The sequence below is a fragment of the Macaca fascicularis genome, chromosome 13, assembly GCF_037993035.2.
Source record: "Macaca fascicularis isolate 582-1 chromosome 13, T2T-MFA8v1.1".
NCBI lineage: Eukaryota > Metazoa > Chordata > Mammalia > Primates > Cercopithecidae > Macaca > Macaca fascicularis.
The window spans coordinates 69,078,506-69,095,958 of record NC_088387.1 but is presented as its reverse complement, the minus strand read 5'-3'; positions in this window follow the sequence as shown (position 1 = coordinate 69,095,958).

The window sequence follows — 17,453 nt, the reverse complement described above, 5'->3', positions numbered from 1 at the left end:
AGAGTTATAGCTCTGGGGGAAAACTGTGAATGTATACTATTGTCATTTCCATGAGAATGCAAATTACTTATGTTTCTTTTTTTTCTGACAGAGAAGGAAAAAATACATTCATTAAGTCAAAAATAGCAAACCATATACCTAAGGCTGTTACTAGGCTCAATCCAAGATAGCATACTTGTTGCAGATGACATGATCCTATATCTAGAAGACCCTATGGTCTCAGCCTAAATGCTTCTTAAACTGTTAAGCAACTTCAGCAAAGTCTCAGGATACAAAATCAACGTGCAAAAATCGTTAGCATTCTTATACACCAACAACAGACAAGCAGAGAGCCACATCATGAATGAACTCTCTCACTGACAATTGTTACAAAAAGCATAAAATACCTAGGAATACAGGTAACAAGAGAAGTGAAGGAACTGTTCTGGGTGAACGACAAACCACTGCTCAAGGAAATAAGAGAGGACACAAACAAATGAGAAAACATTCCATGCTCATGGATAAGAAGAATCAATATTGTGAAAAAGGCCATACTGCCCAAAGTGATTTACAGATTCAGTGCTATTTCCATTAAACTACCAGTGTTACACTTCACAGAATTAGAAAAAGCTATTTTAAAATTCATATGGAACCACAAAAGAACCTGAATATCCAAGACAATCCTAGGCAAAAAGAACAAAGCTGGAGGCATCATGCTACCCAAATTCGTACTACACTACAGGGCTACAGTAAACAAAACAGCATGGTACTGTGAAAAACAGACACATAACCCAATGGAGCAGAATAAAGAACTCACAAATAAGACTGCACACCTACAACCATCTGATCTTCAACAAACCTGACTAAAACAAGTAACATGAAAAAGATTTTCTATTTAATAAATGGTACTGGGAAAAGTGGCTAGCCACATGCAGAAAATTGAAACTGGACCTCTTCCATATACCTTATACAAAAAATTAACTCAGTATGGTTTACAGACTTAAATGCAAAACCCAAAACTATAAAAACCTTAAAAGAAAATCTGGTAGAACTGGCTAGCCATATGCAGAAAATTCAAACTGGACCCTTTCCTTATACCTTATACAAAAATTAACTCAACATGGATTAAAGACTTAAATGTAAAGCCCAACACTATGAAAACCCTAGAAACAACTGGGAGAACTGGCTAGCCATGTGCAGAAAATTGAAAATGGACCCCTTCTTTATACCTTATACAAAAATTAACTCAAGATGGATTAAAGACTTAAATATAAATCCCAAAACTATAAAAACACTAGAAGAAAATCTAGGCAATGGCATTCAGGACATAGCCATGGACAAATATTTCATGATTAAAACACCAAAAGTAATTGCAACGAACACTACAATTGACAAATGGGATCTAATTAAACTAAAGAGCTTCTGCACAGCCAAAGAAACTATGATCAGAGTGAAGAGACAACCTACAGAATGCAAGAAAATGTTTGCAATTTATCCATCTGACAAAGGTATCCAGAATCTACAAGGAACTTAAATTTACAAGAAAAAAAAAACCTTAATAAGTGAGCAAAGTACATGAACAGACAATTTTCAATAGAAGACATTCATGCAGCCAAAAAACATGACAAAAAGCTCAACATCACTGATCATTAGAGAAATGCAAATCAAAACCACAATGAGATGCAATCTTATGCCAGTCAGAATGGCTATTATTAAAAAGTCAAGAAACTACAGATGCTGATGAGATTGCAGAGAAACGGGAACACTTGTTTTGGGAAGTGTAAATTTGTTCAACCATTATGTAAGACAGTATGTGACACCTCAAAGATCTAGAACCAGAAATACCATTTGACCCAGCAATCCCATTACAGGGTACATATCCAAAGGAATATAAATCATTCAATTATAAAGATACATGCATGTGAATGTTCATTTACAACACAATTCACAATAGCAAAGACATGGAATCAACCCAATTGCCTATCAATGATAGCCTGGATAAAGAATATGTGAGATATATATATATATATATATATATATATATATATATATATATATACACACACACACACACACACACACACACACACACCATGGAATACTATGCAGCCATAAAAAGGAATGAGATTGTGTCCTTTGCAGGGACATGGATGGAGCTGGAAGCCGTTATCCTTGGCAAAGTAACACAGGAACAGAAAACCAAATACCGCAGGTTCTCACTTATAAGTTGGAGCTGATTGATGAGACCACATGGACACATGGGACAGAACACACACTGGGGCCTGTCAGGGATGGGGGCCAGGGAAGGGAGAGCATCAGAAAGAATAGCTAACGGATACTGGGTTTAATACCTAGTTGATGGGCTGATTTGTGCAAGCAAACCACCACGGCACATGTTTACCTATGTAACAAACCTGCACATCCCGCACATGTGACCCTGAACTTAAAAGATGAAGAAAAAATAAAGATAGCACATTTTGCATAAGGACTATAACTAAGGCCATTACTTGATTGAATTTGTGGTAATCTACTATCCTTCTCCAGGATCCATGTGGTTTTTGCAAGAGTCAGACTGGTAAATGGAATGGAGGTATGATGAACATCACTACACCTGCATCCTTTAGATCTATATGAGTGGCATTGATTTCTGACATCTTCCTTGGATAACTTAGTGTTTTTATTATACTTTCTTGAATTGGGAGAAAAGGACAGGAGTAAGAGGCTTCCACGTGGACTCTGCTCCTATAGTAACTTTTGCTCCACAGCCCAAGGATCCTATGTAAGGCTATGTCAACTATTAAATATGTCTATTTCCATTATACATTATACACTCAGAGAATAGAAAACATTGGCCAAGAATCCGTTTATTATTTATCTCCCATTTTTCCTTACTCTAATAGGGGGCCATAGTGACACTTAAAACACACTCCGTGAACAAAATCTTACTTTTGTCAACTGCAAGATCTATTCTGATACCCAACACTGCTTCTCTTTCCAAAAGAACTAATCACAAAATAGTTGTGTTTGATCAAAAGATCACAAGCAGTTTTCAACTCTAATCAAGTCCTAGAAATTTTAGACAGCAAATCAAAAATCTAGTCCTAGCAAATGTATTTTCTTTCAAGTAGCTATTCATCCCAGCTTGCACAGGAAAATCCTAGTTCCATGGGGCTTAGAATTCATTAGTGTGACAAGAGAAAAATAATTTACATTGGGATAAAGGATGAAAAAATCTTGATTTCCCACAAGTTATTTAGTCTCAGTATGCCAAGATGCTGCAAATGTGCTTTCTGTTCTCTATGTCACGGTCAAGACTTACTTAACAATGAATTATGGCACTATTCCCATAGAGCACAAATAACACTTTCCAGATTTTTCTGTAGCAAATGATCCTAAAATAAGTCATTTCAAACAGGACAGTATGAAAAGGAATACCAATAATAACTGCACCAGGAAAACACAAATGGAATAAGTATCTTAAATAAGTGTAGTTTAAAAATATTGAACATTGGCTGGCACGGTGGCTCGTACCAGCGCTTTGGTACGCCAAGACGGGCTGATCACCTGAGGTCAGGAGTTCAAGACCAGCCTAGCCAACATAGTGAAACCCTGTTTCTACTAAAAATACAAAAATTTGCCAGGCATGGTGGCAGGCACCCATAATCCCAGCTACTTGGGAGGCCGAGGCAGGATAATTGCTTGAACCTGGGAGGGAGAGCTTGCAGTGAGCCAAGATCACACCACTGTATTTCAGTCTGGGTGACAGAGCAAGACTCTGTCTCAACAACAACAACAAAAAAGCCTTTCTGTGATACAACAAGTTTATATAATGTGTTACTTTATCTCAGTTAATCCTCACAACAACAGTACATTGTCAGTACTATTATTATTTCCATTTTACAAAGAGGAAAACTGAAGATAAGGGATGTTAAAGAACTTGACTAAAATTACATAGCATATAAGTATTGGGTCTGTGATATAAATCTAATATTTCTGATTCGGGAGCTTGTGTTTCTACTGTTATAGTCTATTGTCACTCAAGATCTGCACTATATCTCATTATCGGTTAAATTTCAGTCACCTTCAGGATGATTTCAGTGGTTTCACACAGAACTACTAAAAACTCCCTTTTCCACCAGTTCAAAATGATGCTACTAAACATCTTGCTTAGAATTATTAGAAGTTCTTGAGTGAAGTAAAAATAACAGTAGCACCAAATGGAAAGAAGAAGGAATGGAGGCACCTTCTCCAAAATGGTTTGACTAAAAAGCATTAATTCATTTAAAAATCAATCTTCATTATTTACAGATTTCATATCTTCAAATTTGTCTACTTGCTAACATTTATTTATAATCCTAAAATCAATACTTGGGGCACTTTTGTGGTCATTTGTGGACATGCTTAGAGCAATGAAAAAATTTGTTGTCAGACTTGAACATTCCCAGCTGAGGTAAAATAAAGCAATACTCTATCTTCTTGCTTCCACTGTTATACAGTATACTACAGTATACAAGTATCCTTTTCTGTTCTATTTAATGTCACATGTTTCATAATTGTGTGCTTTATATTAGCGATATTGCTGTTTAAAATGGCCCCCAAGCATAATGCTGAAGGGCTGTCTACCATTTCTACACGCAAGAAGGCTGTGATGTGCCTTACAGAGAAAGGATGTGAGTTAGATAAGCCTCATTCAGGGATGAGTTAGAGTGCTAGTCATGAGTTCAATGTGAATGAATCAACACTATGTGTTAAATAAGGTGTCATTAAACAGAAACAGAAATAAAGCAGGTTTATGTATTTCTTAGCTGTTGTAAATGTTGTGGCCAGAAGCTCAAAGGAACTTAACTCTATATTTCCCCTAGGAGCAATGGTTCAGTATTCACTAACTCGGTGTTTGTGGTGACTTTATAGAACATAACTATCATGAATAATCATAATTGACTACATTTATTCATTTATTCATTCATCATTTAGTGTTACTAAGAAAGAGAACCAGTCTCTTTCCATATTTATATTGTGTAATGAGAAATCTGACTACAATTTTTGACATTTAACTGCCAACAGCTTTAAGTATTACTTGTCCTTCTCCCTTTTGTGCCTCACATGTGACAAGCTGATAAGAAAACCCAGATGCTGCCTTCTTTGGCACTAGTGGGATATTCCAACCATGTAAGCTCCTGCTCATAAACCAGAGTGAAAACTCAAGTCAGTCTCCTTTCCTTGCTCTCTTGCACCATTTCAAGCCTGCTTGAGAAGCCTACCCTGCTTTTCCCAGCTACTTTAATGATGAAAGCAATAATCCTCTTTATACCCTCTTGGTATGTGTGTGGTAGCTTACATACTAACACTGAAACCACATTTTGGGTGGGTGGTTCTATGTGCTTCAACAGGTGACAGGAATATATTAATATACATTTATTTTATAGTTTTAATGAACTTAAGTAATATGTCACTTTATATTTCTAAGAGATCCTAACTTTGAGGGAAAAGGTATAAAGAAGTTACATTTCAGAGAAGGAATCAGAATGATGTATGAAGAGGTAGGGCTCTGAGTCAAAGACAGTTTCATAGGGATGAGCAAGCAGAGGTATATTTAACCCACATAAGAGCAAAACACTCCATACATAGAATGCATTCAAATGATGGCTTGCATTTTACTTGTTTTTATTTATGCTCTACATCCTTTCAGGTTCTGATTTTTTTCTTCTTTTTCTTTTTTTTTTTTTTTTTTTTTTTTTTTTTTTTTTTTTTTTTTTTTTGAGACGGAGTCTCGCTCTGTCGCCCAGGCTGGAGTGCAGTGGCGCGATCTCGGCTCACTGCAAGCTCCGCCTCCCGGGTTTACGCCATTCTCCTGCCTCAGCCTCCCGTGTAGCTGGGACTACAGGCGCCCGCCACCTCGCCCGGCTAATTTTTTGTATTTTTTAGTAGAGACGGGGTTCTTCTTTTTCTTGTCATGATGGTAAATGCAATTTATGGACACTTGGCAAGTTTCCAAAACAATAAGAATTTGTCAAAATGATAACCTGACAAATATTCAGAGTTTCCCTCAAACCACAAAACATCCAAGTCAGCAGGATTTAGAAAATAAACTATTGATCTAAACACATGTAGATCTTTGTAATGCTCTTCAAGTAACACATTGCTACCTAGCCCTAGGCATAGACTTTACCAGGCCTAAAAACACACACAGGGATACACAGAGGTATCAACTAATGTGAAACACTTTCCAGTTTATAGTTCAATCTTTTCTGTCCCTTTAGACGATGAAGGCAGGTCTAACACTTAGAATTCATTCCAAATTACAAAACCCACCACTATAAGAACAGAACAGGTGCCAGGATCCAAAAATGTGTGTAAATTCCTCAATATCGCCCAGAAGAATTTCTAAACAGTTTCTATTTTCATCAGAAAAAGCTAGCATATACTGCTGCTGCCACTGGAGAGGACAATTAAGAATTTGTTAAACGAGGGGAAAAAGAAAACACCTCTCCAGATGCATAATTTAAAACACTAGAATTAAGAGCATCATTATCTAAATTTTTCAAAAGAAAGGTGGCTCAAGCCCAGTGATATTGCTCACAGAGGTAGCAGGAGCGGCTTCCACTGCCTTCTTCCACATGGCTTGCTTCCTGGCTAGGAGCTGTATTTTACCTAGAGCATTTACTTTGCAGGCATTACTCAAGTTGTTCTCTGAACCTAAAACACTTATACACTAGATTTGAACTTAGACAGGAAGCCTCTTGTACGTTTCTCCTTTTCCTGTTCCTCACATTTAGATGAATAATTTAAAGGCACATGTTTTCCCTAGGAGGTAAAGCAAAATGTCGAGACTGGTTTTCCTTTGAAAGCATTTCAAATAAGGTACTTATAGGTCTAGGTTGGGTGAGAGGTATGAAATAGTATGATTTTTTTTTTCCTTTTCCCTTGGATTATCAGAAGTGAAAATTATAAAAAGTTCCAGATATTTTTATCACCACAGTCTCATCTAAAGTACCTATAATAGTTACATTTTTGTAGCTGAGAGTATTATAGGTCAAAAAGTTTCTGGCAATCTCCAAATGTTGTCTCCTGAAAGCTACCTCCTTCCTTTATCTATGTTAACAGTACCCCCAAATTGTTCACCTATCCAGTAACTGTGTGTTTCAGGGGATGCTAATCCTGTCTTCAACAATCATGGTATCATTTCTTTTGCTAGTGACCATGCACAATTAATGTAATTTAGCCGTGAGACATTGTGTAAAGTATTCTGGGGTTAGTTTTATTCTTGGAAACTTGTATTTGTTCTTAAAAGGCAACCAAGGAAAAGGCAACCTTTTTTCCCAGCTTTTCGCATTGCTGTGTGAGAATGAAAGCCTTGGGATGGTGCATGCATTTTATGATGGTGGGGGAGAGACAATCTGAAGATAAAAAAAAAAAAAAAAAAAAAAAAAAAAAAAAAAACCTTTGAGAAGATGGCAAAGTATTAAATCAAGAGAATCTGGAACACTTTGCTTCTGGATTATCTTTTCATCCTCTATTTGAACATGTTATGTTAATTAACACATTTTCATTTTAGTTAAACACATTTTTAGAAAGTGCTTCTGATAGTTTTAGGATAGAGTATTCCTAAATAGCATCTGCAAATCCATAGCACATGTAATTTAGTGAACTCAAGATACAAAACCAGATTTTTCTGACTCCAGACTCTGTGGCCATTTTGATACTATAGTTACTTCTTGTCCCATGTTAGTGTGTAATAGCTAATTATTTAGAAGAAGGCAACATATTGAACTTAATTTCCTTACCAACGTAAATGCAGAATTCTGTAAAAGGTTAGAAAATAAGAAAAAAAGCTAGATGTGTCTGTTCATGTGATTACTACATGTCACACACTTATATTGCTCAATATTCATTGTGGATGATGAAGTTACTAAAATTATAATCATTAATTATACAAGATTTTAAAGATTTTAACTTAGCACTCACTTCAGATTTCAAAATCTGGATTCTCAACTCTTCTTAATGCCTGTCTCTAGTTCTCAATTACAAGTTGTCTTGAATTCTTTCTGCCCTAAGTACAAATGTATCAGCCTTACATCATCACCACCATCATCATCATTTTCCTTTCATGGATGAGTACAGTAAAGAAAGAAGTGTCTCTTAGGAAAACTTCTTTGTCATCGATCACTTCCACCATATATGATCCAAATCCTATCCAACAGGATTTTCTCCTTAAGAGAGGCCTTGAGATAGTGACATCTTCAAACTGTGTCTACAGTCTCCTTTCCTCTTCAAGACATCGTTGGCACCAGGTCTCACCCCTAAGCACCTCTCCATGCCTGTTTGTTGCATACTTCTATATTACAAATCACCTGCTCCACAAAGACTTTCGTGGCCTCTTCAGGCTAGCAGGCACAATTCCATAATATAGTGAGTATAGTTCCACCTATCTGAAGATTTTTGGTGTCCTCATTGTCTTTGTAAGCACATTTAGGCAAATACTATTTAACATGCCTCTGTTTATTTCTTGCGTTTGTTGATGTTCATTAAATATTTCATGATATGTGTATATCTAAATATATATATTCCAGAAATGAAACCAAATTCAATGTAAATAGTATACAGTATAAATACTGTATGAATTTATACTGTATGCAGTATAAATATTATTCTAAAAGCTTTAATTCTATGAATAATTAATCATCACAATAACCTGTATAGCATAGGTAATTCATTTTACTATCCCCATTTTTATAGAGAAAGAAACCAAGGTTAAGTAACTTACCCAAAATCACACAACTAGGAATTGGTGAAGTAAGAATTTGAATGCAGGCAATCTTGCTTCAGAGTCCATGAAGCTACTTAATATTATGCTTCCTTCCTGTAAACATTCATCAGTTACCCATATGACTCAAGCTGTACTCATTACTCACTTCATAGTGCTTGCTTTAATTAGAATCTAGTTCTCTTAGAAAGGAGATACGTCAAAAAATATTAATGATTATTGAGCATTGTAGAAGAGATTATCATCTGCAACCACAATGTATTCCCTCGTCCTGAATATAGATTTGTTACCGGGGTAGCTATCTAGCAGGGATTACATTTCCCAGTCTTCTTGCATCTAGATGCATCCATCTATCTAACCTATTGTGAAAGAAAAAACTTGTATCACTTTTAGGGAAACATTTTTGATCTCTTTATCCTCTTACTAGCCAGATATATAAAGAAAGGTATAAGGCCCTACTAGAAAGTAAAGCTAAATAATAAAGGAGGTTGAGTTCTTGTGGGTCCTTCTGGGAGGGCAGTCACCAAATACTGGGAATATTCACATCTAACTTTTAAGTAGGCACCAAAAGTCATCTATTGTTCTGAGACTTTATTCCACTTTAAAGACTGTCAGTAACTAACACAAGCATGTTATAGATACAGGAATGTTATAGATATTTGCCTACCTGACTCATACTATATTTTGTGAGGCAAATACTTTTATTTCTGTAAAAGCTATGGTTCTGAGAGATTGATTAGACTGACAAAGGTGATACAGTTCAAGAGTGTCTGACTCCAACAGCTATACCATGTTACAACAACGCAGTATTTATAACATTAGAACGTGCATCTTGCTTCTGACTTTAAGCATTACAAACCATAACACTTTTTTGCTGTCATATGGTCATACCATTCTGAAAAAGAGAACTTTCTAGTAGACATTAATCCTCTTGCTTGTTCCTGATTAACAAAACTCTGGTTGGTCTTGGTGCAGTCCTTTGTATTTGGCAATGGTAGAACAATGGGCTTCTCAATTTCGACATTCCCTTGCTGTCCAAGTAACAAGTTTATCTGAGAGATTTTGAGAAAGCTTTTCTTCCCTTCTGAAGGAAAGCAAACAAACAACTGAATCTCCCTTTTCCTGCTTAAATATGGATAGAAACATGAGAGTTTCTCCATTTACTTGTAACCACGAAGAAATGGCCAAGACCATTGCAGAGAGGTGTGAATCACCTCCAGTAACAACTCACAACTCAACTTTTTACATGAGAAAAAAATCCTGTATGTTTAAGCCGTAATGTTTTCTATTATTCAGACCTAGAAACAAGCTTTATGAAGGAAACTATCATTCAGTAATTTTTTTTTCAATATAATCTTACCAATTTATACCAACATCCCATCAGGGTACACTATATTTTTGTAACAGTCTAATGACTCTATCAATGCTTGAAAATTTCATTTCAATTTACTATAAGGCAAGGCATTTATTTTCTACAGTATAACTTTCTGGAAGGGATTAGTTTGTCAAATATAAAAGGTTTAACTTGTTAAATATGCATTCACCCGAATTGTGTTTTTGTGTGCCATGGAAGATGGGGGAAAAGCAGAGGAGTGGGGAAATCTGTGAAGTAGGAAACACCAAATAAATATTTTGATGTTTGATATTAAAAATATTGAATCAGATAAGTTACAGAATTCAAAGGAGCAACTGAGAATCCTTTTTCTATTTTTTAGCTTTATTTGCTGTGCAACCGTGATCTATTCTAAGTTTTGGCTTTCTCAGCTATAGGACAGTACTAAAGACAGTATGAAGTTTATTGATTGCTATAAGTTTTCAGTGTCATGCACAAGTGTTACGCACATCGAAAAACCTAAAAACAAGCACTATTGTTTTCATTATCATCATTATCTGATATTGATAATGGTCCTGAAATATCAAAATGTCTGTAATAAAGACACTATGCGAGTCCTTGAAGTGATTTAGGAGGATGGCTATATGCTCCCTAATTTATTTTGCATGGAAACTATATAATAACTTGAGAATTAGAAGTTGATTCATTAGAATGAATACATCATTAGATGCATTCATTTACTCGATTGCCTTTTAGTTTTACAACTACCTTAACTTAAAACTACATTTTAAATATAATAAAAGAGACAAAAACAATGTGCAAATTATGGCGCGAGCTAATGATATGGATATTAAGCAACTTTCTATTCTCTCCCGAAAGTTATTTTAAAGTACAATTCTGCTACGAAGAAATTTTAGTGTAAGTTGGCAACTTTCAAAAGAAATTGGGGTCTGTAGAGAATATTTGTCCTTTGTATAAACTACTCTTAATTCAGGGCTTTATCCTTCTAGGTTAAGGGTTATTTTAACCTCTATGAAGTATGAGAAAATTTAGATAGCCCTACAGTCTCTTTTAAATTATCTTTCTCTGCTTTTAAAATAATAGAAAGAAAATGGCCATTTAAATGAATAAGACATCAGGTTGGAACTTGATTAAGTACTTTGAACCATTAGAAACAGACTCTGTAAAGTCATTTGATCTTTATCTCTTTTGTAGTTTAACTTCAGGAAATATGTTACATGCCCTGCCTTCCAAATCAGGTAATTTTGCAAATTTAAAATTTTTGTGTGGCAATCCTTTCATTGTTTTGATATTAGGCTACTAAATGTAATCTAGAAATAAGTTTATACCTAATTCTGAATCAAAATTTTCTGCACAATTTACTGGGCAAGTATTCAGAAATCCAGCTTCTATACCAGACACTGACACTCAACTCATCTCGTGTCATGTAGGAACCCATCTTCCTTCTCTTAGCTTTAATTTCCTCAAATATAAAAGCAGAATAATTGGACTAGAACTCTATGGCTATAGCTCCTTCTGGTTATACAATTTTCTTTATTACAATGGTCAGAGTTTTCTAGTTTAGTAATATAGAACATAAGAATCCTTGTAGTTTTTAGGAAAAAGTAAATTTTTCCCATAGAAAATTAACAAAGGTTATGAATAGGCAATTTATAGAAGAAGAAACACATGAAAAGTAGGCAGACTTATTAGTAATCAGGGAAAACAAATAAGAGATAAGAGAGATTTTTGACTCATCAGATTATGACCAATTGGAAATTTTGATAATGTTAAGTATTATTGATGCTGTGGGGATAGACATCTCTCATTCATTGCCGGGAGGAGGACATATCAGTTTAGCTACTTTGAAGGACAATTGGGAAATAGCTTTCAAAAATTAACCTGCACATGGTATACTGCCTAGAAATTTTATTTTACTACATTGTATGAGAGAAACAATGCTTGATTCATAAGGAGACATATACAAGGGCATTTACTGAAGCATTATATGTAATAGAGATACATTTTTGGGAGAGAAAACCCTGACTATTCATTGATAGAAGAATCACACAATGAGCTGTAGTATATTCATGCTATGGAATACCATGTAGAAAAGAAGGATGTGAATTTACTGTGTATAAATATCCAGCATCTGCTATTGATTTAATACCCAGGACAACATAAACAGCATGATACTGTGTACAGATGTATGCATTGTGTGCATGTGTGTGAATATGTGTGTATGTGTATGTTGACAAATAAGTTTCAAGGTATCTAGAAGATTAGGACCAAATAAATGACAGTGCTTCCTTCTGGGGAGACAGAGAAGGCTGGTATTCCTGATAAAAGAGCCTTCTCTATAGTGCCTGTAATTTTTATAAGTATTCCATTGATCCACACATTTCTCTTTATGCCAGTACACTACTGTCTTGATTACTATGTTGTTGTGATTCTGGCATACTTAGAACCCAGCTTTCCAACATTCAGTTTTCTTATTAAATTATAAATACGTTTTTCTTTAAGTAAATGTAATTAAATAGTTTTCTCCTTAACATAAAAAACACCAACAAAATACAAAGACAAATTACTACTTTATAGAACTACTTTCTCAGAAGACATAAGGAATATGCTGGCCTATGGAACTGTCAATGTGTGCCATGTTGATTTACCCCTGATTGTATGAACAGGTTAAATGGAAATTTCACAAGATTGTCCAGGAATATCAGTCAATCTTGGTACTTCTCATTAATTACATGAATTATTTTTTTCTCTCTCTTTTTATCTCTATTTCTGTTTTTCTATCTTCTTAGTCACTGGTCTCTACTTTTGTAAGATTTTTTCTAAATGACTTTGTATTAGGCCATTTTCATACTGCTGTAATGAACTGCCCAAGGCTGGGTAATTTATAAAGGAATGTGGTTTAGTTGACTCACAGTTCAGCATAACTGGGGAGGCCTCAGGAAACTTACAATCATGGTGGAAGTTGAAGGGGAAGAAAGGCACCTTCTTCATAAGGCAGCAGGAAGGGGGAGTGCTGAGTGAAGGGGAAGAGCCCCTTATAAAACCATCAGATCCAAAGCGAACTCATTCACTATCATGAGAACAGTATGGGGGGAACCATCCCCATGATTAAATTACCTCCACCTGGTCTCTCCTTGACACGTGGGGATTACGGGGACAATTCAAGATGAAATTTGGGTGGGGACACAAAGTCTAACCATATCAGACTTACATAGAAATACTTCAATTTGCCACTTTGTAAAATATTCTCTATTGGAATAATGACAAACATAGTAACTCATATTTGTAAAACACTTTAGAATCCTATTTACCCCTGTATTATATATAGGCAGGTGTTATTATAACTATTCCACACCTGGTAAAAATGAAAGTTGTTTAATAAACTATTTGAACAACTTTAAAAAATGAATATGTGGCAAAAAAGGGACTCGAAATACGTTTTTAATCCAATTAAAATTATATTTTCATTATGGTCTTACTAATGGAGTAATGTACATGAAAATGGTTGGCAAACATTGAACACCATAGCGATGTTAGATGGTATTTACTGTCATCAATTTCATTATTAGGTATAAGATAATTAATGTACAATGCCAACCATGTTTCTGTAGAAAACTGCATATGTAGAAAATCCTCCCTGAAGCAGGGCCCAGGAGATACACACAATGAGATTGTTTAATTAAACAGGTGTAAGTGAAATAAAGGGAAGCAGAATCAAAAACATTTGATTCTATGAATTACATATGAACTGGGTTATAATAACTATATTAAGAAAACAATAGCTAGGCAACTGATGACTTAAACTATTTGAATGGAGTCAATGTTTCAAATTACCTAGCTACTGAATATAAAGCATATTTAGCCCACAAACTCCTGAGAATATGGGACACTTTATACAATGGCACAATAAAGTACAAGCAAAATGAATGTGCTTCCTCAAAGTCTTAAAAATAGTTCTCATTTTTGACTGCATGAAATCCATACAAAGTAAGTCACAGTAATGTCTGTCTGCCCAAACCCCCATTTAAGGAAGCTCTTGCTCAAAGATTCACATATCCCAAGTAAAATCAATCTACATGCTGTTTTGTTATCTGTTGTTCCAGTTATCAATTGTATTGTCTCCCACTTCCAAGTCCATTCTTCACTGCCAGATCTGCAATAACAGAGATGGGCCCTGCAAATATTTATCCTTGGTCAACTGTCATGTTGTTAAGTGCTATCAATAGAGGGCAGGAGATAAACAGTACAAAAAGAAAGGGTTTCTCTTCTTGGATCTGAGCTGTTCCTCTTGCCACATTCCTGCAGTGCAGGTGGCTTCTTCAGAGCTCAGTGGTCAGTAGCTCTTTCCCAGACACCCTTGGAGATGAGGCACATTCCTATGAACGCTTCTCTTAGAGACTGTTGGGAGGCTTTGTAGTAAGTTATAAACACAGAAACTCCAAGTGGGCAATTTTCCTTGATGTCCCAAGAAGCAGAATTTACAAAAGTCCTGCTGCAACATCTCAGTAACTTATTTACCATCCTTTATCCATGGTTGTTCCCTCTCCAAACAGGTCTGGATCTGAGCAGGGGATTGGGGAGAGCTTTAACATTCTGTTCCTTCCTTGGTCACTAGATCTAATCCTAGAGCTAGAGCCTACTGTATAATGTGCCACTTCTTTACTCTTTAGAATTCTCCCTCTTTTTTTCTTACTACTTAATCCAATCACATGTCATAATTAAAAATACTTCAAAATATTATTATGTATTCAGATATAAATCACATACTGTAACATTCATTAAGACCAACTTAAATGGTACAATTCAATAGTTCTTTAGTATATTCATAAGATTTTGTGACAATGACCAACATCTATTCCAAAACACTTTCAAAGGTCAAAAAGAAATCCTACACATATTAAGCAGCCATTATTTCGTCTACCAACACCTTGCAACCATTAATGTACATTTCATTTGTGGATTTCTTTCTCTATGCTTATTCTGAATGTTTCATATATGTCAAGTCACACAATATGTAGCCTTTTGTGCCTCCTTTCACATAGCATAGTTTTCAAGGTTCATCCATGTTGTAGCATGTGGCAGTGATTTCTTTTTGTGTGTGGCTGAGTAATATTCCACTCTATGAATATACCACATAGTGTTTTATCATCAGTTGATGAACATTTAAGTTGTGTCTGCTATTTGACTGTTACAAATAATGCTATAAAGATTCAGGTACAAGTTTTTGTGTGAACATGTATTTTTAATTCCCTTGATTATATACCTAGAAGTATAATTGCTGACTTACATGGTAACTCAATGTTTAACTTTTAAAGGAAAGACCAAACTGATTTCCACCATGGCTGTGCCATTTTACATATATACATACCACCATGTATGAGGGTTACAATTTCTCTACATTTTTGACAAGGGTGAGGAAGTTTCTATAATTTTTAGTTTGTTCAGCGTTTTTTAAATAAAAAATAGAGGTGTTGTATTTTGTCAAATGCATCTTTTCAATTATCCAGGTCATGTGTCCTTCCCCTCTCACCTCTTAATATGATGTGTCAAATTAATTAATTTTTATATGTTGAAAAAATCTGTGATTCCTAGAAAAAATTCCACTTGAGCATGGGGTATAATTCCTTCATATGTTGATGAATTCAGTTCATTTGTCTTTGGCTGTTATTTTTGCAACTACATTCTCAAGTTATATTGATCTGTAGTTTTATTTTCTATTGATCTTTAAATGTTTGGTAGGATTCACTGGTAAAATCATCCAGTCCTGGATTTTTTATGTTGTTGGCAGTTTCTTATTACTAATTCAATCTCTAGATAAATCCGTTGAGTTTTTCTGTATCTTCTTCATTCGATTTTGATAGTTTGTGTCTTTCCAACAATTTGTCCATTTCATCGACATTATCTAATTTTTTAGCATACAGTGGTTTGCAGTTTTAGAATCCTTTTCATTTTTTTTAGAGCTAAGAGTAATGTCCCCTTTTATTCTTGATTTTAGTAGTGTGAGTTGTCTAATTTTTCTAGCTCAATCTTGCTAAAAATTTGATTAGGCTGTTGTTTGCAAACAACAACTTCTGATTTCATTGATTTTTCTCTATTGTCTTTTGTTCTTCTCTTCAATTCATTTATGTGCTAATCTTTGTTACTTCTTTCCTTAGGTTTGCTTTGGGCTTAATTTAATTTGATATTTCACATTTCTTAAAGCGAAAGTTAGTTATTAATTTGAACCTTCTTTTGGAGTGTCTAGAGCTATAAATTTCCCTTGAGTACTGCTTTGGTTGCATCCTATAGTTTTCTATATGTTGTGTTTTTACTTCTATAAATCTCAAAATATTTTCCACTTTCCTCTGTAATTTATTATTTGACTCACTGGTTATTTAGGAGTATGTTGTTTACATTTCACATATTTGTGACTTTTTAAAATTTCCTTTTATTTTCAATTTTATTCCATTTGGGATTAGATAACTACTTTGTATGGTTTCAATTACTATAAATATGTTGAACCTTTTTTGATGGCCTATTCTAGAGAATGCTTCACATGCAACTCAAGAAAATTCTATATTCTACCATTTTGGGAATATCATTTGTAGATATGTTTACATATAGTTTGTTTATAGTGCTTTTCATGTCTTCTGATTTCTTGCTGATATTCTCAGTGATTACTTGTTCGAGCCATTATTGAAAGTGGCATATATAATTTTCCAACTATTGTTACTGAATTGTCTACTTCTCCCTTCAACTTTATTATGCTTTTATCATATTTTAGAACTCTCTGTTAGGTAAAAATATGTTTACAAATTTTATATCTTCTTAAGTTGATCTTTTCATTATAATAAAATGTCCATCTTTGTATTTAGTAACATTTTTTGTACTAAAGTCAATTTTGTCTGATATTACTGAAGCTATCCCCAAGCACTCTTTTTATGCTGTTTGCATGGTCTCTTTCCATTCTTTTATTTTGAATCTATTTGTGTGTTTTGTTTTTTGAGACAGAGTCTCAGAAAAGGTTTTTTTCTAAGTCTGTGAAAAATAACCTTGGTAGTTTGATAGGAATAGCATTAAATCTGTACATTACTTTGGGAAGTATGTCCATTTTAATGTCATTGATTCTTCCAATCAATGAGCATTAAATGGTTTTTCATTTATTTGTGTTATCCGATTTCTTTTAGCATTGTTATGGTACTCCTTGTAGGATCTTTCACCTCCTTGGTTAACTGTATTCCTACATATTTTAGGTTTTGTTTCCATGGCTATTAAAAATGTGATTCCATTCTTGTTTTGGCTCTCAGCTTGAATCCTTTTGGTATATAGAAATGCTATTGATTTTTGTGCCCTAAAAACTTACTGAAAATGTTTATC